Source organism: Scyliorhinus canicula, chromosome 13 (assembly GCF_902713615.1).
Source record: "Scyliorhinus canicula chromosome 13, sScyCan1.1, whole genome shotgun sequence".
NCBI classification, from domain to species: domain Eukaryota; kingdom Metazoa; phylum Chordata; class Chondrichthyes; order Carcharhiniformes; family Scyliorhinidae; genus Scyliorhinus; species Scyliorhinus canicula.
Window position 1 is genome coordinate 65257895 of NC_052158.1, and position 23807 is coordinate 65281701.

Below are 23807 nucleotides of genomic sequence, written 5' to 3' on the forward strand. Positions count from 1 at the left end.
ACTTTCCTGCCTGTCCCCTTATCAATCAAAAATCTGTCTAACTCGAGCCTTGAATATATTCAACATCGCAGCCTCCACTGTCCTGAGAGAGAGAATTCAAAACACCAATGATTCAGAAAAAATTAATTCCTCCTCAGCTTCCTCTTAAATGGGAGACGGCTTATTTTCAAACTGTGCCCTGAGTTCTAGATTCCCCGTTGAAGGGAAACATCCACTCAGCATCTACCGTGCCGAGATCCATCAGTAACTTGCATGTTTCATTAAGATTACCCATCATTTTTCAAAATGCCAATGGGTACAGGCCCAAGTTGCTGAAACTGTCCTCATAAGACAAACCCTTTCATCCCCGGAATCAACCTTTCTAATGAACCAAAGTTGGCCATAAGGAACCGAATAAGAATTTTTCCAATTAAGGGGCAATTTAGCGTGGCCAATCCACCTACCCTGCACATTTGTGGGTTGCCGAGGCGAGACCCACTCAGACACAGGGAGAATGTGCAAACTCCACACAGACAAGTGACCCAGGGACGAGATCCAACGACTGAGCCCCAAAGGTTTTTATTATGCTATCAGACAGGTAGAGGATTTGAGTTTTCACGCTGCTTCCTGTGAAGTCGGCACTGTCCCGAAGCACCCAACCTACATTAGAAAAATTTTGCATTTATAAAACGGCATTCACAATTTCAGGCTGTCCCAAAGCTCCCTCAGATGGCTAGCACAGAACTCGATGGCCCAAGCTGCCTCCCTCCAAGCTGTCCACATCACCTGCAGAGTCAGGAAGCCACAAGTCCAAGGCTCACTCTAAGCAAATTAGCACATCATCAAGACTCACTGCACTGAGAGAAGTGCCTCGTTTTCAGAGATTGTTAAGCCGAGACCCTACCCATCAGCTGAGGTGGATATGAATGACCCCATTTCACTATCAAAGGTGTCCTGGGGAAAATTCCTCATGGACTATCAATTATCTCATTGTTATTTGTGGGATCTTGTTACAAACTGTAAAATAGTCGCACATTATAATTCTCAATTGGGATTAGGATGAAAAGGCACTGTATATAAACATTTACTCTTTCGTAGCATCAACACATTCCCTAGTTAAGATCAATAAAAACTAAATTTCACTAAAGTGATTAGAAATGGGGCTGTCAGTCCCTTCATTTTCACATCCTGTACTCTGAAGAGAAGCAGATGAAAATTTGAGGAACTAAATCCAAGAAAGCGCGCAGGTTCAGGCCTGTGTGCCCTGATTGGAATGCACAAAATATTCCAGTCTTGACTGAACATGAACACTCTGCTTTGCTCCACGCCTGACAGCACAATCGGGCAGGAGATACAAAAGGCTGAGAACACGCACTGACAGATTCAAAAACAGCTTCTTCCCAACTGTTACCAGGCTCCTAAACGGCCCTCTTATGGACTGATCTGATCTCTTCACGCATCTTCTCTACTGAGTGGTATTGGTCAATTCTTATCTTCAACAGTTTGTCTGATACTCCCAGCTTTCAATCAAATGATATTTCTGAATAAAGACAGCACTGCTCAAATCGTACCAATCCTTCAAGGTAAATGTTTCAGATAGTGTAACCACGCACACCAACAATCCCTAAATGAATTTATGGTACCCAATTAAACACTAGTATTTCATATCTATTACACACACAAGACACAGCACTGAATACTCTCTTAACCACTTCCGTCAAAATTCGGGTTTCTGGCCACAATTTTCAGCACAAGTTTTGAATACTGTAATCACCGCTTTTTCAGTTACTCTGCTCTGTTGCACTTCCGCTCAAAGTTTCCCAGTGCTGTGGAGTCAGGAACTGTCAGACACTGATTCTATACCATTTGCTAGTTCGAAAACCTGAATTTCAAAATTGTTCCACAAGACTGGAGCAATGATAGCGCTTCTCATAACTTCTCCTTAACCAGCTCACTTCCTCTTTCTCAACAGGATAGCTCACATCAGTTTGTCCTGAATTCCCGCAAGCTCCACCTAGATAAAATCCACCAAAACATTGTCACTGATGTAAAAGGTGAAATCCCCAATTCCAAGATCCAAACCCACCATTTCTTCCCCCAATGCTCCACCCTCCAAATCAATTTCTCCCTCATCCAAAGATGCTCCAATAGACTCTAGCAACAACTTAGCAACCTCAAAATCAACTCAAACTGCCTCAACCATTAGCCCATCAACCCCATTTGTCTCCTTCATTTATGCCCATTCAAAACCCAGTATTTTTTTCCACCCACCCCCCTATTTCCCTAGCCCAGCCTCGTAAATCCACTCGCCCTGCAAGCGCGCAAAACGCACCCCCCTCCCCCACACGCACCCCCCTCCCCATCCCTCCTCCCTCCACACGCGCCCACTCCCTCCCTCCACACGCGCCCACTCCCTCCCTCCACACGCGCCATCCCTCCCTCCACACGCGCCCACTCCCTCCCTCCACACGCGCCCACTCCCTCCCTCCACACGCGCCCACTCCCTCCCTCCACGCGCCCACTCCTCCCTCCCTCCCACGCGCCCACTCCCTCCCTCCCCACGCGCCCACTCCCTCCCTCCCTCCACACGCGCCCACTCCCTCCCTCCCCACACGCGCCCACTCCCTCCCTCCCACGCGCCCACTCCCTCCACACGCGCCCACTCCCTCTCCCCCGCGCCCACTCCCTCCCTCCCACGCGCCCACTCCCTCCCCCCACGCGCCCACTCCCTCCCTCCACACGCGCCCACTCCCTCCCTCCACACGCGCCCACTCCCCCCCCACACGCGCCCACACTCCCTCCACACGCGCGCACACACTCCCTCCACACGCGCACACACTCCCTCCACACGCGCGCACACACTCCCTCCACACGCGCGCACACACTCCCTCCACACGCGCACACACACTCCCTCCACACGCGCACACACTCCCTCCACACGCGCACACACTCCCTCCACACGCGCACACACACTCCCTCCCACACACACACTCCCTCCACACACACACACACTCCCTCCACACACACACACTCCCTCCACACACACACCCTCCCTCCACACACCCACACACTCCCTCCACACACCCACACACTCCCTCCACACACCCACACACTCCCTCCACACACACACTCCCTCCACACACACACACACCCTCCACACACACACACACACACCCCTCCACACACACCCTCCACACACACACACTCCCTCCACACACACACACTCCCTCCACACACACACACTCCCTCCACACACACACACTCCCTCCACACACACCACCACACACACCCTCCACACACACACACACACACACCCTCCACACACACACACACACCCTCCACACACACACACACACACACACACTCCCTCCACACACACACACACACCCTCCACACACACACACACACCCTCCACACACACACACACACACCACACTCCCTCCACACACACACACACTCCCTCCACACACCCACACACTCCCTCCACACACCCACACACTCCCTCCACACACCCACACACTCCCTCCCTCCATACACACACACACTCCCTCCACACACACACACTCCCTCCACACACACACGTCGTCATGAACCTATACCTCCCATATACCGTCAGGACCCCCGGTTGCCCTTTACCCGCGCTCCCCTCTCTGACCAGCGCTCTCCTTCCATCTGCCTGCGGCAGGTGTCGCTAAAGGAGGCGCCCCGCGGTGGGCGGCGGCCCCACACTCACCCGGACTGCAGGGGTTGTGTCTGCGGCTGTGCAGCCTCGGGGTTCTCTCTGTGAGCGGGCGGGCAGAGGCACAGAGCAAGCCGCAGCCGACTGGCGGAGAGAGGGAAGCGGAAATGAAGCCGCGGCCTGGGTACGCTGCCGGGCTCAGGGTGGTGGTGAGGGGGTGTGAATGAGGAGGGGAGTGGGCAGGGCCAACAGGGAGAAACTCGTCACCGACTCCTCCTTGTCCCACAGCCGGATGGCGGACAAGCTCGGCTACGCCATCCGCTGCATGCTGGGACTTGTAGTCCTGTGCTCGGATTCCCGCCGCCCGACTTCAGGGAAAGGGCGCCAGGCTGGACTGCAGTGCCCTGCATGCACTGCGGCCGCCTTCTGCCGCGCATTGTGGGATAGCAGCCCTGTCCTCCCGCCGGTAGCAGGATGACCAAAATCACCCGAAAAGCACCGCGGCTGGAAGCCCACCGGAAATCGTTGCTGCTCCTATTGTCATGGAAACGCAACATTGCCTCTGCCCTGCTCATCCCCAAATTGAGGGATCAGAATGGCAACAAGACATGTTGTTTGTAAAGGTCATAATTTTTTGTATGGTTCAATTAGATCCCCTCTCATTCTTCTAAATTCCAGTGAATACAGGTCCAGTCAACCCTACCTCAGAGAACAATCCTGCCATCCCAGGAATCCGCCTGCTGAACCTTCTCTGCACTCTATGGCAAGAGTATCCTTTCTTAGGTAAGGACACCAAAACTGCACACAATTCTCCAGGTGTGGTCTCACCAATGCCCTGTGCAGCTGCAGTAAGGCATCCTTGCTCCTGTACACAAATCCTCTTGCAAGGGTATCAAGCTATACATCGGTGCTATGGAAGATAAGGTTGAATCCATTTGGGTGGAAATCAGGAATAGTAAGGCGAAAAAGTCACTAATAAAAGTAGTCTATAGGCCACCAAATAGTAACATTATGGTGGGGCAGGCAATAAACAAAGAAATAAAGGATGCATGTGGAAATGATACAGCCATTATCATGGGGGATTTTAATCTACATGTCGATTGGTTTAACCAGGTCGGTCAAGGCAGCCTTGAGGAGGAGTTTACAGAATGTATCCGCGATAGTTTCCTAGAACAGTATGAAATAGAAGCTGCGAGGGAACAAGCGGTCCTAGATCTGGTCCTGTGTAATGAGACAGAATTGATTCATGATCTCATAGTTAGGGATCCTCTCGGAAGGAGCGATCACAATATGGTGGAATTTAAAATACAGATGGAGGGTGAGAAGGTAAAATCAAATACTAGTGTTTTGTGCTTAAAGGAGATTACAATGGGATGAGAGAAGAGCTAGCTAAGGTAGACTCGGAGCAAAGACTTTATGGTGAAACAGTTGAGAAACAGTAAAGAACCTTCCAATGATTTTCACAGTGCTCAGCAAAGGTTTATACCAACAAAAGGAAGGATGGTAGAAAGAGGGAAAATCAACTGTGGATATCTAAGGAAATAAGGGAGAGTATCAAATTGAAGGAAAAAGCATACAAAGTGGCAAAGATTAGTGGAAGACTAGAGGACTGGGAAATCTTTAGGGTGCAACAGAAAGCTACTAAAAAAGCTATAAAGAAGAGTAAGGTAGATTATGAGAGTAAACTTGCTCAGAATATAAAAACAGATAGTAAAAGTTTCTACAAATATATAAAACAAAAAATAGTGGCTAAGGTAAATATTGGTCCTTTAGAGATGAGAAGGGACATTTAATAATGGGAGATGAGGAAATGGCTGAGGAACTGGAACTGTTTTTGGGTCTTCACAGTGGATGACACAAATAACATGGCAGTGACTGAGGAATTGAGGCTATGGCAGGTGAGGACATTGAGATGATTGTTATCACTAAGGGAGGTGGTGATGGGCAAGCTAATGGGGCTAACAGGTAGACAAGTTTCCTGGCCCTGATGGAATGCATCCCAGAGTGCTAAAGATGGTGGCTAGGGAAATTGCACAATGCACTAGTAATAATTTACCAAATTCACTAGACTCTGGGGTGGTCCCAGCGGATTGAAAATTAGCAAACGTGACACTACTGTATAAAAAGTAGGTAGGCAGAAAGCGAATAATTATAGGCAGTTAGCTTAACTTCGGTAGTAAGGGAAGATGCTGGAATCTGTCATCAAGGAAGAAATAGCGAGGCATCTGGATGGAATTTGTCCCATTGGGCAGACGCAGCATGGGTTCATAAAGGACAGGTTGTGCCTAACTAATTAGTGGAATTTTATGAGGACATTACCAGTGCGGTAGATAACGGGGAGCCAATGGATGTGGTATATCTGGATTTCCAGAAAGCTTTTGACAAGGTGCCACATAAAAGGTTGCTGTATAAGATAAAGATGCATGGCATTAAGGGTAAAGTAGTAGCATGGATTGAGGATTGGTTAATTAATAGAAAGCAAAGAGCGTGGATTAATGGGTGTGTCTCCGGTTGGCAATCAGTAGCTAGTGGTATCCCCCGGGGATCAGTGTTGGGCCCACAATTGTTCACAATTTACATAGATGATTTGGAGTTGGGGACCAAGTGCAATGTGTCCAAGTTTGCAGACGACACTAAGATGAGTGATAAAGCAAAAAGTGCAGAAGATACCGGAAGTCTGCAGAGGGATTTGGATAGATTAAGTGAATGGGCTAGAGTCTGGCAGATGGAATAGAATGTTGACAAATGTGAGGTTATCCATTTTGGTAGGAATAACAGCAAAAAGGGATTATTATTTAAATGATAAAATATTAAAACATGCTGCTGTGCAGAGAGACCTGGGTGTGCTGGTGTATGAGTTGCAAAAAGTTGGTTTACAGGTGCAACAGGTGATTAATAAGGCAAATGGAGTTTTGACCTTATTGCTAAAGGGATGGAGTTTAAGACAAGGGAGGTTATGCTGCAATTGTATAAGGTGTTAGTGAGGCCACACCTGCAGTATTGTGTTCAGTTTTGGTTCTCCTACCTGAGAAAGGACGTACTGCCACTGGAGGGTGTGCAGAGGAGATCACTAGGTTAATCCCAGAGCTGAAGGCTTTGGATTACGAGGAGAGTTGAGTAGACTGGGACTGTACCGTTGGAATTTAATAGGATGCAGGGGAGGTCTTATAGAAACATATAAAATTATGAAGGGATTGGATGGAAAGATGCGGGCTGGTTGTTTCCACGTGGGTTAAAAGCAGAACTAGGGGGCATAGCCTCAAAATAAGAGGAAGTAGGTTTAGGACTGAGCTTCGGAGGAACTTCTTCACCCGAAGGGTTGTGAATCTATGGAATTCCTTCCCCAATGAAGCAGTTGTGGCTCCTTCATTAAATGTTTTTAAGATAAAGATAGATAGATTTTTGAAGAATAAAGGGATTAAGTGTTCAGGCGGAAAGTGGAGCTGAGTCCACAAAAGATCAGCCATGATTTTATTGAATGACGGAGCAGGCTCGAGGGGTCAGATGGCTTACTACTGCTCCTAGCTCATATTTTCTTATGAAAGCCAACATATCCATTTGTCTTCCTAACTGCTTGCTGCACGTGCATGCTTGCTTTCAATGACTGGTGTACAAGGAAACCCAGGACCCTTTGTCCATCAACATTTTCCAATCTGTCACTATTTAAATTTTGTCATTTTGCTGTTCAGACCAAATTGGATAACTTCACATGTATCCACGTTACACTGCATCTACTATGTATTTGCCCACTCACTCAATTGGCTAAATTGTCGGTGAAGCCTCTGAACATGCTCCTCATTCAAATTCCCACCTGGTTTTGGTGCATTAGCTAACTTGGAAATATACATTCAGTTCCCTCATCAAAATCATTGTTATATATTGTGAATAGCTGAGACCACAGCACGGATCCCTGTTGTATCCCACTAGTAGTCACTGCCTGTCACTCTGAAAAAGACTGATTTATACCTAATCTTTCTAAGGTGTCCTGTATCCTTTGTAATAGACTCTAGCATTTTCACTACTGCTGATGTTACGCTAGCTCAGGGTTTTTTCAAACTCGGGATCACGACCTGCGAGTGGGTCATTGGCGGGTATCGAGAGGTCGCGGAGTGATCAGCTGTGGTGTTCCAATTGTGGGAAGAAGGCGTGCAACGGCGTCTACCCAATTTTTAAGAATGCCGACCGCGGGCAGTCCCCAATTGGTTGCAGTGTTTGAGGGGGCGGGTGGCACGAAGTTGGGACGTGTGCTGGTCACTGTGCGCGTATAGGGGAGAGGTGGGGACTGGGGCCGATGGGCATTCACGTGGGCGCACGATGCTAATAGTGGAGTCCCCAGCTGGGAGCTGTGCTCTGGTGCTCATCTTCTCTCCGCTGCTTGGTTCGTCTCCCGCCAGCGATCGGCAGCATGCGGTCTGAGGCTCCGTGGTCAAGCTGTTCATCCACTTGCGCTCCCACAATGTGAAATATTGGTCGGGAAGTGGTCTGCAGTCTGTGACTGGGGTGGATGCAGCTACTGGACAGTGAGAGGGAAGCCATGATGGTCCCATGATGGGAAGAAATCTACACAGTCATGACTTTGTGTCACCACTCAATGGAAACCAGGAAGTAAGTGCTTTTGATGATAAGAGAGAAGGAGGTGACTTGGATGTTTGGATGGTGCAAATCAGTGGAACCAGTAAGAAATAGTGTGACCCCCCCCATGAAAATAAAGGCAAAGCGCAGCTGAAGACAACGGGGGCAGGGGAAGGGACAGGGGGAATTCGCGGGAAGGGGGAACGACCATAGACCAATCCAGAAGGCGGAGGAAGAGTAGATAGAATCAATTAAAAGAAAGACAGAATAAACCTTTCTGTACAATAAAGTTAATTAACGCAGATTAAAAATGTGATGTGTGTATGTTCTTTTTTTCTATACGTGTTGAAATTTCTAAAAACATGGGAATATATTGAAAACAAAGTTTGCTGTAAATGAAAGGATGCGCATATTCAACTGAAATTGTTTTAATTTTCAGTAGTAAAAAAATCATAAACTTGGAATAACCGGTATTGGAAATAAAGTTTCAAAGTAAACAAAAGAATGCCAGCTACGACCAGCCTTTAAGTAGAACGATGAGTCTTTCAGGCACAGGCAGAGTGAAGGTCACGTGCCCAGCACATATACTGTGCTTTGGGCGTAAAATCATGGAGGAGAGATTCTTCCATTATGTAGCTGCCAACAAGCAAACAACAGGACTGTGTGAAGAACTGAAGATAGATTATTTTGTAAGGAAGAGAGGGCCAGAGGCACAAACAAGCCAGGATCCTACAATTGAATCTGCTGCAGAGAACTTCACAGGAGAGTCCACGGCAGGACAAAGCAGTGCTGGTGTGAGCTGTATCCCCAGCTCCAGGGCCTCTGGTGAACAAACTATTCAGAAGAAACTGAAATCGGGAATAAAATGGCTTTAATTGTGCCAATGCAAATTAGGATGCAAAGCCTATGTGTGTTATATGCAGGGAAGTACTGGCAAATGGAAGTTTAAAAACCCCAAATCTTCGAAGGCATTTGCAACTGAGCATGGTGAGTTCGAGGACAAACCTCTAGATTTTTTCAAAGGATGCAGCGAGAACTTAAATCGTCAGTTGAAGTCCTGAGCAGAAATGTAACATTGAATGATGAAGCGAGTGCGATTGTGCGGACCAAGCAGGTTCTCCTGCCGCATTCATGGTAAGCAATAATGGTGGGTCACAAAGGTCGGCCACAAGGGTCGCTAAGGTCGGCCAGCATGGGTCACAAACGTCGGCCGCCGTGGGTCCCGAAGGTCCAACGGTTGGTAAAAGTGGGTCCCAGGAAAAAAGTTTGAAAAACACTGCGCTAACTGGTTTGTAATTCTCTGTTTTCTCCCTGCCTCCTTTTTTAAATAGCGGTTTACATTTGCCACCCTCCAATCTTCCGGGACTGTTCCAGATTCTGCAGACTTTCGGAAGATGATGATCAACACATCCACTGTTTCTATGACCACCTGTTTTAATATCCTGGGATTATCGGACCCTGGGGATTTATCAGCTTTAGGTCCTGTTAATTTCTCCAGCACATTTTTTTACTAATATTAATTTCCTTCAATGCCTCCTTACTAACCCCTGGATTCTTTAGCATTTCTGGGAAGTTATTGTGTCTTCCTCATGAAAACAGAACTAAAGTAGCTATATAATTGGCTTATCATTTACTTGTTCTCCATAATAAATGCTCCTATTTTGGATGTCAAGAGACCTTACATTTGTTTTCATTAATCTTTTTCTTTTATATACTTGACACGACAGGTATCTGAAATTAGTGTCAGTCAAAGTTTAAATGCCCTCTTCTGGCTAGGAAAGGTGAGTGTCATCCTACTTTTATTTTTTTAAATAAAATTAGAGTACCCAATTAATTTTTCCAATTCAGGGGCTATTTAGCATGGCCAATACACCTACCCTGCCCGTCTTTGGGTTGTGGGGGTGAAACCCATGCAAACACGGGGAGAATGTGCAAACTCCACACGGACAGTGACCCCAGGGCCAGGATCGAACCTGGGACCTTGGCGCCGTGAGGCAGCTGTGTTAATCACTGTGCCACTGTGGTGCTGTCATCTCGCTTTCTTAATGGCATCCATCACTCTCTGCCTCCCCCAGCATTCTCCTGTCCAGTTCTCCTCTGACCGAAGCACCATGCAGTTCCACACAACCCATTTTCTCCAGCCATCTCCAGTCAAGACTCATACTCACTATGAACCCATTGTCCTTTCACACCCATTCCTCTATGGTTGCCAACTGGGTTGAAATGTATCCCTCGAGGCTTCATATTATGACTTTCCCCCATGCTTCAGCCATTAATTGACCCAACACATCCATCCTTGTGACACACATTGCCTTCCTACGCCAATTGGAAAGCAAAAAGATTCATTACCAAGTTGGATGATACTTGACTGTCAGTCAACAGCCATTTTCCCAATTTCAATAGTTTTAAATCTGATAAAGAGAAACAGGGGTGGCACGGTAGCACAGTGGTTAGCACTGTTACTTCACAGCTGCAGGGTCCCAGGTTCGATACCCAGCTTGGGTCACTCACTGTGCGGAGTTTGCACCTTCCTCCCCCCCGTGTTTGTGTGGGTTTCCGCAGGTTCTCCGGTTTCCTCCCACAGTCCAAAGATGTGCAGATTAGGTAGATTGACCATGCTGAATTGCCCTCAGTGTCCAAAAAAGGTTAGATGGGGTTCCTGGGTTACAGGGATAGGGTGGAGGTGTGGGCTTAAATAGGATGCTCTTTCCAAGGGCCAGTGCAGACTCGATGGGTTGAATGGGTTCCTTCTGCACTGTAAATTATATGATTCTATGAAAACTAGAAAAAAAAACTTTTTTAACATCCCAATGAATTTTCTCCAGGTTTGCATGCAACAGTGTCCTGGAGATTGATCTTCAATTCTTGAAGAATCCAGGGCAATTATGGAGGGTTGGCAACTTGACATCCCTCATTGTCTCCCTCTACAAAAAAAGGAAATTACTGCGGATGATGGAATTTGAAACCAAGAGAAAATGCTAGAAAATCTCAGCAGGTCTGGCAGCATCTGTAGGGAGAGAAAAGAGCTAACGTTTTGAGTCCAGATGACCCTTTGTCAAAGCTAAGTCAAAGAGCTTTGTCAAAGAGCTTTGACAAAGGGTCACCTGGACTCGGAATGTTAGCTCTTTTCTCTCCCTACAGATGCTGCCAGACCTGCTGTTATTTTCCGGCATTTTCCCTTTGGTCTCCTGCTGCAAATGTTCTTATTCTATCGTGACCACAAGTTTCCTCTTCTCACACTCAGAACTCTCCAGTTCAGGGGCAAAATATAATTTTTTTTTTTATAAATAATTTTTATTGAAATTTTTCGATACAAACATTTACCCCTACTACATTTTAAATTATAACACAACAAATCCCCCCTGGAAAATCCTCCCCACGCCCTCCCCCGCGCGCACCCCCCCACCCTCTCTCCCCCCCCCCCCCCCCCCCCCCCGCGCTACCAGTCTAGCAACCAACCGTTTTTTCCCTTTCTGCCGATGGCCTCGGGCAGTCATTGCCCGCGACCCCCCGCTGACGTGCTCCTTCGTTGCTATTCCCCCCCCCCCCCCCCCCCCCCCCCCTTTCTCCCCGGGTTGCTGCTGTTTCGGCCTCCAGTTCCTATCTCTGATCCAGAAAGTCAAGGAAGGGCTGCCACCGCCGGAAGAACCCCTGTACCGACCCTCTCAGGGCGAATTTGATTCTTTCCAATTGGATGAAGCTTGCCATGTCGTTTAACCAGGTGTTAACACTTGGTGGCCTTGTGTCCCTCCACTGAATCAAGATCCTTCTCCGAGCTACCAAGGACGCAAAGGCCAATATTCCGGCCTCCCTTGCCTCCTGTACTCCTGGCTCCACCCCAACCCCAAAAATCGCTAGCCCCCACCCTGGTTTGACCCTGGTTCCCACCACTCTCGATACCGTCCCCGCCACCCCCTCCCAGAACTCTTCCAGTGCCGGGCACATCCAGAACATATGTACATGGTTCGCAGGGCTTCCCGAACACCTAACACACCTGTCCTCACCCCCGAAGAACCGACTCATCCTAGTCCCCGTCATATGGGCTCTGTGCAGCACCTTAAATTGGATGAGGCCCAACCTTGCGCACGACGACGACGAATTGACCCTCTCTAAGGCATCCGCCCATGTCCCATCTTCTATCTGCTCTCCCAGCTCCGCTTCCCACTTGTCTTTCAGCTCCTCTATCGGTACCTCCTCCACCTCCTGCATTATTTTGTAGATGTCCGAGACCTTCCCTTCTCCGACCCAGGCCCCAGACAGCACCCTATCACTCACCCCTCTATCGGGAAGCAAGGGAAATCCTTCCACCTGTCGTCTGGCAAATGCCTTCACCTGCAGGTATCTAAACGTGTTCCCCGGGGGGAGCTCAAATTTCTCCTCCAGCTCTCCCAGGCTCGCAAACCTCCCCTCTATGAACATGTCCCTCAGTTGCCTGATGCCCGCCCTGTGCCAGCTCTGGAATCCCCCGCCAGTGTTCCCCGGGACAAATCTGTGGTTCCCTCTCAGTGGCGCCGCCATCAGACCCCCCACTTCCCCCCTGTGTCGCCTCCACTGCCCCCAGATTTTCAGGGTGGCCGCCACCACCGGACTCGTGGTATACCTTGTGGGGGGGAGCGGCCATGGTGCCGTTACTAGCGCCCCCAGGCTTGTATTGCCGCAGGACGCCCTCTCCATACGTTTCCAAGCTGCCCCCTCCCCCTCCATCACCCACTTGCGCACCATCGATGCGTTCGCCGCCCAGTAGTATCCGGAAAGATTGGGTAGCGCTAATCCTCCACTGTCCCTACTCCGTTCCAAGAAAATCCTTCTCACTCTAGGGGTGCCATGTGCCCACACATAGCACATAATGCTGCTAGTTACCTTCTTGAAGAAGGCCCTGGGGAGGAAGATGGGGAAGCACTGGAACAGAAACAAGAACCTCGGGAGGATCGTCATTTTGACTGACTGCACCCTCCCTGCTAGCGACAGCGGGACCATGTCCCACCTCTTGAACTCCTCCTCCATCTGCTCCACCAGCCTTGAAAAATTCAGCTTGTGGAGGGTCCCCCAGTTCCTTGCCACCTGCACCCCCAAGTACCTGAAGCTCTTTACTGCTCTCTTAAAGGGGAGCCGCCCAATTCCCTCCCCCTGATCTCCTGGGTGTATCACAAAGACCTCACTTTTACCCACATTTAATTTATATCCCGAAAAGTCCCCAAACTCCGCTAGTATTTCCATTACCTCCGGCATTCCCCCTTCCGGGTCCGCCACATATAACAACAAATCATCCGCATAGAGTGATACCCGATGTTCCTCCCCTCCCCTTGTCAGTCCTCTCCACCCCCCTGAACCCCTCAGTGCCATCGCCAACGGTTCGATCGCTAATGCAAATAGTAAGGGGGATAGGGGGCATCCCTGCCTGGTACCTCGATGGAGCCCAAAATACTCTGACCTCCTCCCGTTTGTAACCACACTCGCCATCGGGGCCGAATACAGCAGCTTCACCCACTTGATAAATCCCTCCCCAAACCCAAACCGTTCCAGCGTCTCCCACAGGTATTCCCACTCCACCCTATCGAATGCCTTCTCCGCATCCAGTGCTACCACTATCTCAGCCTCCCCCTCCACTGCTGGCATCATAATCACATTCAACAGTCTCCGGACATTTGTGTTAAGTTGTCGTCCCTTTACGAACCCCGTCTGGTCCTCATGGATTACCCCTGGCACACAATCCTCTATTCTGGTTGCCAGGACCTTTGCCAACAGTTTGGCATCTACATTCAAGAGGGAGATAGGCCTGTAGGACCCGCACTGTACAGGGTCTTTGTCCCGCTTCAGGATCAAGGAGATCAGGGCCTGTGACATTGTCGGGGGCAGAACCCCCCCCTCTCGCGCCTCATTGAAGGCTCGCACCAGCACTGGACCCACCAAGTCCACATACTTCTTATAAAATTCCACCGGGAACCCATCCGGCCCCGGCGCCTTCCCCGCCTGCATCTGGCCTATCCCTTTAACTAGCTCCTGCAGCTCTATCGGCGCCCCCAGCCCCTCCACCCGTTCCTCCTGGACCTTTGGGAACCTCAATCTATCGAGGAAGTTCTCCATTCCCCCCCTCCTCCTGGGCGGCTCAGACCGGTACAATTCCCTGTAGAAATCCCTGAAGACCCCGTTCACCTCTTGCCCCTTCTGCACTACGTTCCCTCCCTTCTCTCTCACTCCCCCAATCTCTCTGGCTGCATCTCGCTTGCGCAGCTGGTGTGCTAGCATTCTGCTCGCCTTTTCCCCGTACTCATAGACCGCGCCCTGTGCCCTTCTCCATTGCGTCTCCGCCTTCCTAGTGGTCAGTAGGTCAAACTGGGCCTGTAAACTGCGCCGCTCCCTCAACAGCCCCTCCTCTGGTGTCTCCGCATATCTCCTGTCCACTTCTATAAGTTCCCCCACCAGTCTCTCCCTCTCCTGCCTCTCCTTCCTTTCTCTGTGTGCCCTTATGGAGATCAGCTCTCCTCTGATCACTGCCTTCAGGGCCTCCCAGACTACCCCCACCTTCACCTCGCCCGTGTCGTTCGTGCCCAGATATCTCTCAATGCCCTTCCGGACCCTTCCGCACACCTCATCGTCCGCCAGCAGCCCCACATCCAGGCGCCACAACGGGCGCTGGTCCCGTGCTTCCCCCAGTTCTACCTCTACCCAGTGTGGCGCATGGTCCGAAATCGCAATGGCCGAGTACTCCGTGTCCTGCACTCTCGAAATCAGCCCCCTGCTCAGTACAAAAAAGTCTATTCTGGAGTACACCCTGTGGACGTGGGAGAAAAAAGAATACTCCCTCGCCCTTGGCCTGCCAAATCTCCAAGGGTCTACCCCCCCCATCTGCTCCATGAACCCCCTTAGCACCTCCGCCGCTGCCGGCCTCCTATTCGTCCTGGAACTCGATCTGTCCAGCCCAGGGTCGAACACTGTATTGAAGTCCCCCCCCATGATCAGGCCCCCTGCCTCCAGACCCGGAATGAGGCCCAACAGGCGCCTCATAAAACCCGCGTCATCCCAATTCGGGGCATACACATTCACCAGCACCACATTCTCTCCCTGCAGCCTACCCTTCACCATCACGTACCTACCCTCCTTATCTGCTACCACCTGCGCCGCCACGAACGACACCCTCTTTCCCACCAAAATCGCCACCCCCCGGTTCTTTGCGTCCAAGCCTGAGTGGAACACCTGTCCCACCCACCCCCTTCTCAGGCGTACCTGGTCTACTACTCTCAAGTGAGTCTCCTGCAACATTGCCACATCCGCCTGCAGTCCCTTTAGGTGTGAGAAAACCCTTGATCTCTTGACCGGCCCATTCAGCCCCCTCACGTTCCAAGTAATCAACCGGGTCGCGGAGCGACCCGTCCCTTTCCCCTGTCTATTAGCCATGTCCTGTCCCCTGTTCGCCCCGGGTCGACCCTCCCCTTCTGACCCGTTCCCCATGGCGATGGCCCCCCCCCCCCTCTCTCCTCCCGTTCTTCCCTTCCCGTCCTCGGCCTTTCCAGCAGCAACCCGGTATCACCCCCCCCCCCCCCCCCCCCCCCCCCCCCCCCCCCCTGGCTAGGACCCCTCCTAGCCGCGGTGTATCCACCATCGTACTCCCGAGAGTCAGCTGGTTTTCGCTGACCCGGCTGCCCCTGCCACACTCCGACTCCTCCCGATGTGGGGGGGGAGGGGCCTCCCCCCCCCCCTTGCCATCCCTCTCTGACCCCGCTTCAGCGCGGGAAAAGCCGCCATTGCTGGCCACACCCCACTCTTCTCTCCTCCCCCTTCCTCCGTCCCGCGCACGGGAAACAGGGGAAAGCCCGCGCTTTCGCCCGGCCACACCCTACCCCGCCATCTTCAATTCCACCCCCGTCCCCATCCAAGCCCATAAAAAAGCCCCCTTAAAACGAGAGGAAGAAAAAAGAGAAAAAGAAAACACGCATAACCAACTTGCACCCCCCCCCGTCCCGCCTCCCCAACTTAACAATATAACAATATAAATAACAAATCTCAAATAAATACATAAATACATAACTATGCCTGCATAACTAAATAACTACCCAATAATAACGTATTTAACCATCACCCTCCATCGAACAGAACAGTAACCATAACCCTTAAAGAACAGACCAAAAAACAGTAAAAAAGCCCCCCCTACAACAACAATAATTAAGGGAAGTTGGCAACGGGAAGAGACACACAAAAAGGAACAAAGAAACCCCCCATAACACAAGTTTCAAAGAAACCAAACGATCCATCAACTTTAACCAAGTTCCGACCTGGCCTAAGAAAGACATGGGCCACTTGATCAGTCAAGGGTACTCGGGCGGCCTCGACCGCCGGCGTTCCCAAGTTCTAGTTCAGGTCCAGCTTTTCCTCCCGAACAAAAGTCCATGCCTCCTCTGGGGTCTCAAAGTAATGGTGCTGGTCCTTGTAGGTGACCCACAAGCGCGCTGGCTGCAGCATTCCGAACTTGATCCTCTTTGCGTGCAGCACCGCCTTCGTCCGGTTAAACCGGGCCCGCCGCTTTGCCACCTCCGCACTCCAGTCCTGATATATCCGCACCGTCGAATTCTCCCATTTGCTGCTTTTCTCCCTCTTGGCCCACCTCAGCACTTTCTCCCGATCACAGAAACGCTGGAATCGCACCAGCACCGCCCTCGGGGGCTCGTTCGCCCTAGGTCGCCTAGCCATGACCCGATATGCTTCTTCCAGCTCCAGGGGCGATGGACCGGCCCCCTCTCCCATCAGGGAGCTCAGCATCTCCGCTACATATTTCGGGAGATCAGGCCCCTCCAGGCCTTCTGCTAGGCCCAGGATCCTCAAGTTCTTCCGCCTCATTCGAGTGTCCAGCTCCTCAAAGCGGCTCTGCCATTTCAGGTGGAGTGCCTCGTGCACCTCCACCTTTCCCACGAGGACCGTGGCCTCCTCCTCCCTTGCAGTCATCTCCTGCTGCAGCTCTCTTATCGACGCCTCTTGGGTCGCCTGGGCCCCCATCAGCCTTGTGGTCGTCGCGTTCATAGACTCTAAGAGTTCCACTTTCAGCTCCGTAAAACACCGGAGGAGAGCGGCCTGCTGCTCCTCCGCCCATTTTCTCCAATCTTCTAGTGCGCCACCGGCCGCCATTTTGGTCCTCTTCCCCCGCTTTTTTCGGGGAGCTGCTGCCGCTTTTTTTTTCGCCCCACTCCGAGTACCGACCATAAAGTTGGTCTCACTCTCCTCAGGGAGCCTTCCCCCACCGGGATTCGTCTTTACAGTACCGTCGGGGCCCTCCAATCGGCCCTTAAACACCTTTGTCGCAGGAGCTGCCAAATGTGCGACTTAGCTGGTCATAGCCGCAACCGGAAGTCCCAAAATATAATTTTTTGACGACTGTTTTTGAGATTTTATCAAGGGCTACTTTTTGGTGTTCAGGGCCTCCTTTTTCATTCTCATGAACTCATTAGTTAGGTAATGCAGTCACTTAGAAGAATTACCTTATGTATTTGTGTTGTTTTTTTTATGGTTTCCTTCTTGAGATAGATAAGATTGCAAAGAACATGTGTGTGTGCATTATTTTATTCCTCATGCAGATTCAATAGAAACCTTCAAAAGGGGATGGGATTCTTTTTTGTAAATGAAAAGAATTTAAAAGCTATACAAAAGAGCAGCGGTCTAATTGGTTAATTGGCATAGACACGATGGGCCTCCTATGTTGTAGAATTTTAGTAAGAAGTCTTACAACACCAGGTTAAAGTCCAACAGGTTTGTTTCGAATCACTAGCTTTTGGAACACTGCTCCTTCCTCAGGTGAAGGAGCTGCATTCCGAAAGCTAGTGATGCGAAACATACCTGTTGGACTTTAACCTGGTGTTGTAAGACTTCTTACTGTGCTCACCCTAGTCCAACGCTGGCATCTCCACATCGTTGAATTTTAGGAAATGGTTACATCTAGTCTAGTTTAAAGTTCATGACTCACAAAGTGTAACAAGTTCAGAGGCTCTTTTCAGTGGTGCAACATCACATTGTGTCAACTTTTATCTTTGGCAATGTCAATGAGATTCAGACCAGAGGTGTAGGGGCATACATTTACACATTAACATTAATGGCAGAACGTCACCCTTCTGTAAAATCTATAAACTTCCACACAAGCTTCATCACAAAAGGTAGCTTGGTGGTTTGGAGGCCCGCCGTGTGTGGGCAGAGGGCTCATTCACTATTGTTTTTATTTTAAATTGGAATCTTCACAGATACTTCAGAGACTGATTGCTGTGGCTGATATGGACATTGTCTCAGTGTCTGAGATTAAAAATCCCTATCCTTGATTTCAATTCCCTTCATGGCCTCACCCTTCCCTTTGTCTTCATCACTTCCACATTGACAACCCTCCAAGATTTCGGTACTCACCTAATCCTGGCCTCTTGAGCATCCCTGATTTTACGTACTCCATCGTTGGTGCCCCTGCCTACAGTTACTTGGGCCCTGAACTCTGGAATTCGCTCTCATCACCTCACGTCACATACATATATATATTACATTCACCACATTCACCCCCTGCAAAAACGTTCCATCATTAAGACACTTTAATATCTCCTCCTTTGACCAAAACTTTGGTCATCTGACCTGATAGCGCCTAATTTGGTTCAGACTCAATTTTTTTATTATTCTCACAACCCTAATGGAGGTTCTATATGATTTCCCATGACCTCCCCAGAATATGAACTTTAAGACAGGCAAGCCTTCCCCTTTAAGGGCGCGGGGTTTCCCCTTTAAAAGGAGAGCCCCAGTTGTATAAAAACCCTGGCTTAGTTGCAGGTCGGAGAAGGAGACCCTTAGTGGATTGGAGAAGTATTGTAATTGTATCGAAATAAACCTTGTTTTGTCATTTCTACTTCTATGCATTTTGCCGACCGCGGATTCAACACTGGCGACGAGGATGGGATGGAGCTGCCGTTGACACCGGTTGCTACACGCCTGGCCCACCTCATCTAGGCTTCTGCAGGCCCCACTACTAACCGCCGAAATGTCACTCATAGGAAAGCTGGAACTTTTTGATGCAGATACAGACGATTGGGGGCAATATGTTGAATGCACGGACTATTTTATTTTGAACAAATAAGATTTACGAAGACCTGTTATATTACTGATGGTTTGTGGAGGGCCCACCTACAGTGTGATAAGGATTTGACTCACTAGATCACCCCATATTCCCGGTCGTTCGCTGCCCGATGGGGGAGCATTTCGACCCAAAATCACCACTTATCGTGCGCCGCTTCCGGTTCCACGCACCTGCTCAGGTCCAACCCGAGTCGGTGAGTGACTTCCTGGCCCAACTTCCAAAACTGGCTGAGACTTGCAAATTCAGAATGAGACACTCGGGGACCGTTTGGTGTTGGAATTTACGATGCGGCCACGCAACGGAAATTACTAATTGAAGCCGACCTGGACCTGCAATGTGCAGTGGCGATATCTACCTCCAGAGACAGCGCCGAACAAGGGACTCCAGAGGATTCCAGAACACCAGGGACTGTCATTGCACAGCCTGGAACGCAATCACAAGCACCGTTCACACTCGGCTAGACCTGAGGAGGCTAGCACCCAACAACGGGATACCTACTGGAGGAACACGGACCACCATAATAGAAGCTGGGCCGCCGCCGGATGTTCTCCCCCACGAGGAGGAACAGGAATATGACCACTAGCCAGTGTGGGCACAACAAACTGCAGAAACGGAGACCGGAGGCATTGCGAGGATCTACCCGCCCGCTGACCTGCTAGGTGCGACCACCCGCTACGTGACAGGGCTTACTACGTGGAAGATGCAGACAGTACCTACCAGCAGTTACACTGCATGGCTGCGCTAAGAATAGCGATCATCTGATTTTCCTATGAATTAATGGAGACCTGATAGAACCATCAATTCACCAGACACGTGTTTCCGATATGAATCTAGGCTTTAATCGACTTACTTCAGAGCCAGCCTGTTACCCGTTGATGAACTCGTAGTGAACTCAGGCTGACTCTGGACAAGGGTATTTATACAGCTGCACTAGGGGGAGGAGTCGTGGGCGGAGCCAAGGGTGGAGCCCAGTACAAGTTCCTGAGTACTCCCAGAGCTACTCCCCCTAGTGGTAGGATAGCGCTACAGCGCTTACAAAGACAGTGTGAATTATCATATATATATATATACATATATATATTACATTCACCACATTCACCCCCTGCAAAAAAAATCAAGTCCGGCGGGGGTGGTGGCCTACAACATCAGTCTGTCCGGTGGTCGAATTGTCCGTTGTGATCTGCGGAGCACCGGGGTTGCAGCCTCTTGCGGTGGCTGGGTGGGTGTTATGTGCTGGGGTACGATGGCGGACTCCAGGGAGGGTTGTATCTGAGCTTCATAATCTCCTGGTTCGACTGGGGGCGCTGGGGGCTGGCCGGCGCGGGTGCGCGGAACTGGTGGAGCGAGCTCGTGGGCTCGGGAGCGCGAAGGGGCGGCAGCATGGGGTGTAGGGTGAGAGGTCCTTCTCTGGGGGTAGAGGGGGCGCTGGATCCGGCGGGTGCCAGATCCCGGAGGGATACAGTGTCCTGACGGCCGTCAGGGAACTCGACGAATGCATACTGGGGGTTGGAGTGGAGCAGGCGCACATTTTCAACAAGGGGGTCGGTTTTGTGCGCCCTGACGTGTTTCCTCAGAAGTACGGGGCCCGGCATCCTCAGTCATGCTGGAAGTGAGACCCCCGTGGTAGACCCCTGGAAAAAATGAAGAGCCTCTCGTGAGGGGTCTGGTTGGTCGCCGTGCACAAAAGGGACCTAATAGCGTGGAGCGCGTCTGGGAGGACTTCCTGCCACTGGGAGACTTGGAGCTTTCTAGACCGGAGGGTCAGTAGGACGGTCTTCCAGACCGTCGCGTTCTCCCTCTCCACCTGCCCGTTTCACCTGGGGTTGTAGCTGGTAGTCCTGCTCGAGGCAATGCCCTTGTCGAGCAGGTACTGACGCAGCTCGTCGCTCATGAAGGACGAACCCCGGTCGCTGTGTACGTAGCTGGGGAAACCAAACAGGGTGAAGATGCTATGCAGGGCCCTAATGACTGTGTGGGAGGTCATGTCGGGGCACGGGATAGCGAATGGGAAACGGGAGAACTCGTCTACGACGTTTAAAAAGTAAACGTTCTTGTTAGTTGAGGGGAGTGGCCCTTTGAGATCAATCGCGAGGCGTTCAACGGGCCTAGAAGCCTTGACCAGGTGGGTCCTGTCTGGTCTATAGAAGTGCGGTTTGCACTCCGCACAGATCGGGCAGTCCCTGGTGACTGCTTTTACCTCCTCGTTGGAGAAAGGCAGGTTTCGGGCCCTGATGTAGTGGGCGAGCCAGGTGACCCCCGGGTGGCAGAGGTTATTGTGGATGACTTTTAATCGGTCGATTTGCGCGCTGGCGCATGTCCCGCGGGATAGGGCATCCGGAGGATCGTTGAGCTTCCCGGGTCGATATTTTATATCGTAATTGTAGGTGGAGAGTTCGATCCTCCACCTCAGAATTTTGTTGTTTTTAATTTTGCCCCTTTGCGAGTTGTCGAACATGAAGGCAACCGATCTTTGGTCAGTGATGAGGGTGAACCTCCTTCCTGTGAGGTAGTGCCTCCAGTGACCGATAGCCTCCACAATGGCTTGTGCTTCTTTCTTGACTGAAGAGTGTCGGAGTTCTGAAGCGGAGAGGGTATGGGAGAAAAATGCAACTGGTCTCCCTGCCTGATTTAACTTGGCTGCAAGAGCTACCTCTGAGGCGTCGCTCTCTACCTGAAATGGGGTGGATTCATCCACCGCCCGCATGACCGCTTTGGCGATGTCCTCCTTGATGCCGTCGAAGGCTTGGCGTGCCTCGGCTGACAGGGGAAATCGTGTGTTCCTAAAGAGTGGGCGGGCTTTGTCCGCATATTGAGGGACCCACTGGGCGTAGTAGGAAAAAAATCCCAAGCACCGTTTGAGGGCCTTGGGACAATGAGGGGGAGGGAGTTCTAAGATGGGGCGCATACGGTCCGGGTCGGGGCCCAGGACTCCGTTTTCCACGACATAGCCGAGGATGGCTAGTCTGGTTGTGCGGAAAACGCATTTCTCCTTGTTGTACGTGAGATTCAGTTTCTGTGCCGTCTGAAGAAAACGGTGGAGGTTGGCGTCGTGGTCCTGCTGGTCATAGCCGCAGGTGGTGACATTGTCCAAGTACGGAAACATGGCCCGCAGCCCGTACTGGTCCACCATTCGGTCCATTGCTCGTTGGAACACCGAGACCCCAGGCCATTAGTGACGCCAAAGGGAACCCGGAGGAAATGGACGAGGCGGCCATTGGCCTCGAATGCCGTGTAGTGGCGGTCCTCCGGGCGGATTGGGAGCTGGTGGTATGCAGACTTCAGATCCACCGTGGAGAAGAGCCGGTACTGGGCGATCTGGTTTACCATGTCTGCAATTCTGGGGAGCGGATACGCGTCGAGGAGCGTAAATCTATTTATATAGTCGACCACCATACGGAATTTTTCCCCGGTCTTAACGACCACGACCTGAGCTCTCCAGGGACTATTGCTGGCCTCTATAATCCCCTCACTGAGAAGCCTTCGGACCTCTGATCTGATAAATACCCTATCCTGCAGGCTGTATCGCCTGCTACGAGTGGCTACGGGTTACAGTCCTTTGTGAGATTGGCGAAGAGAGGAGGGGGAGGGATTCGCAGCGTAGCGAGGCTGCAGATCGTGAGTGGGAGCAGGGGCCCTCCGAAGCTGAGGGTGAGGCTCTTGAGGTTGCATTCGAAGTCTAGGCCTAATAAGAGTGCCGCGCAGAGTTCGGGCAAAACGTAGAGTTTGAATTTCGAGTAGCTAGCGCCTCGGATTGGGAGTGTCGCGGCGGTGCGCCCCTGGATCTGGACGAATGGGAGCCTGAAGCGAGCGAGATAGTTTGCTGCACGGGGAAAACAGGGAGCAAACAGCGTCTTACCAGGTCTGGATGTATGAAGCTCTCCGTGCTCCCGGAGTCGAAGAGGCATGGCGTTTTGTACCCGTTGATATAGACCTCTGCCATCGAGTTTCGTAGATTCTTTGGTCGTGATTGGTCCAGGGTGACCGCGCTGAGTTGTGGGTAGTCGGCGGCTCGATCAGGAGTGGCCCCGTGATGACTGCCCTCTGAGTTCATAGTCGAATTCGAATTCTTCCGCAGAGTTGTCTGAGCGCGGAGATGCCGATCGGGCTCGTGGATCGCACGTGGCGGGCGGCGAGGAAGATGGCGTCCAAGATGGCGGCCCCCATGAGTCGCACATGGCCGGCCGCGTGGTGGAGGTTTTCCAAGATGGTGGCCCCCATGGATCGCACGTGGCTGGAGGGGGCGGAGTCGGGGCATAGGCCGCAGCGTTTCAGGCCCCGCCGGCCTGCGAGTGAGGTGAGCGATTACTTCGAGTCGCTGGGGAGTTGGAAGCTGGGGCCCTTTTAGCGAGGCACACTCTTGTGTAAAGGCCTTTTCGCCCGCAGCTGCTGCAGGTCGCGTTGCGGGCCGGGCAGTGCTGTCGCGGGTGCTGGTTCTAGCCGCAGAAATGGCAGGCTGGAGCAGCATAGTGGCTGGCTGGAGCAGCATAG

At 51.1% G+C, this 23807-nt stretch overlaps 1 protein-coding gene across 3 annotated transcripts in view; it reads right to left on the reverse strand.

Moving 5' to 3' along the window:
* The window catches only part of LOC119975490 (serine/threonine-protein kinase PAK 2-like), a 73155-nt gene extending 69227 nt beyond the window's left edge, over positions 1 to 3928 (reverse strand). For 2 of the 3 annotated variants that reach the window (XM_038815223.1, XM_038815224.1), the window contains exon 1: positions 3713 to 3928. The gene's annotated coding sequence lies outside the window, so the exon portion shown is untranslated. The remainder of the gene's footprint in view (positions 1 to 3712) is intronic. The other variant, XM_038815222.1, reaches the window with a different exon arrangement.
* Between the last annotated feature and the right edge of the window lie 19879 nt (positions 3929 to 23807).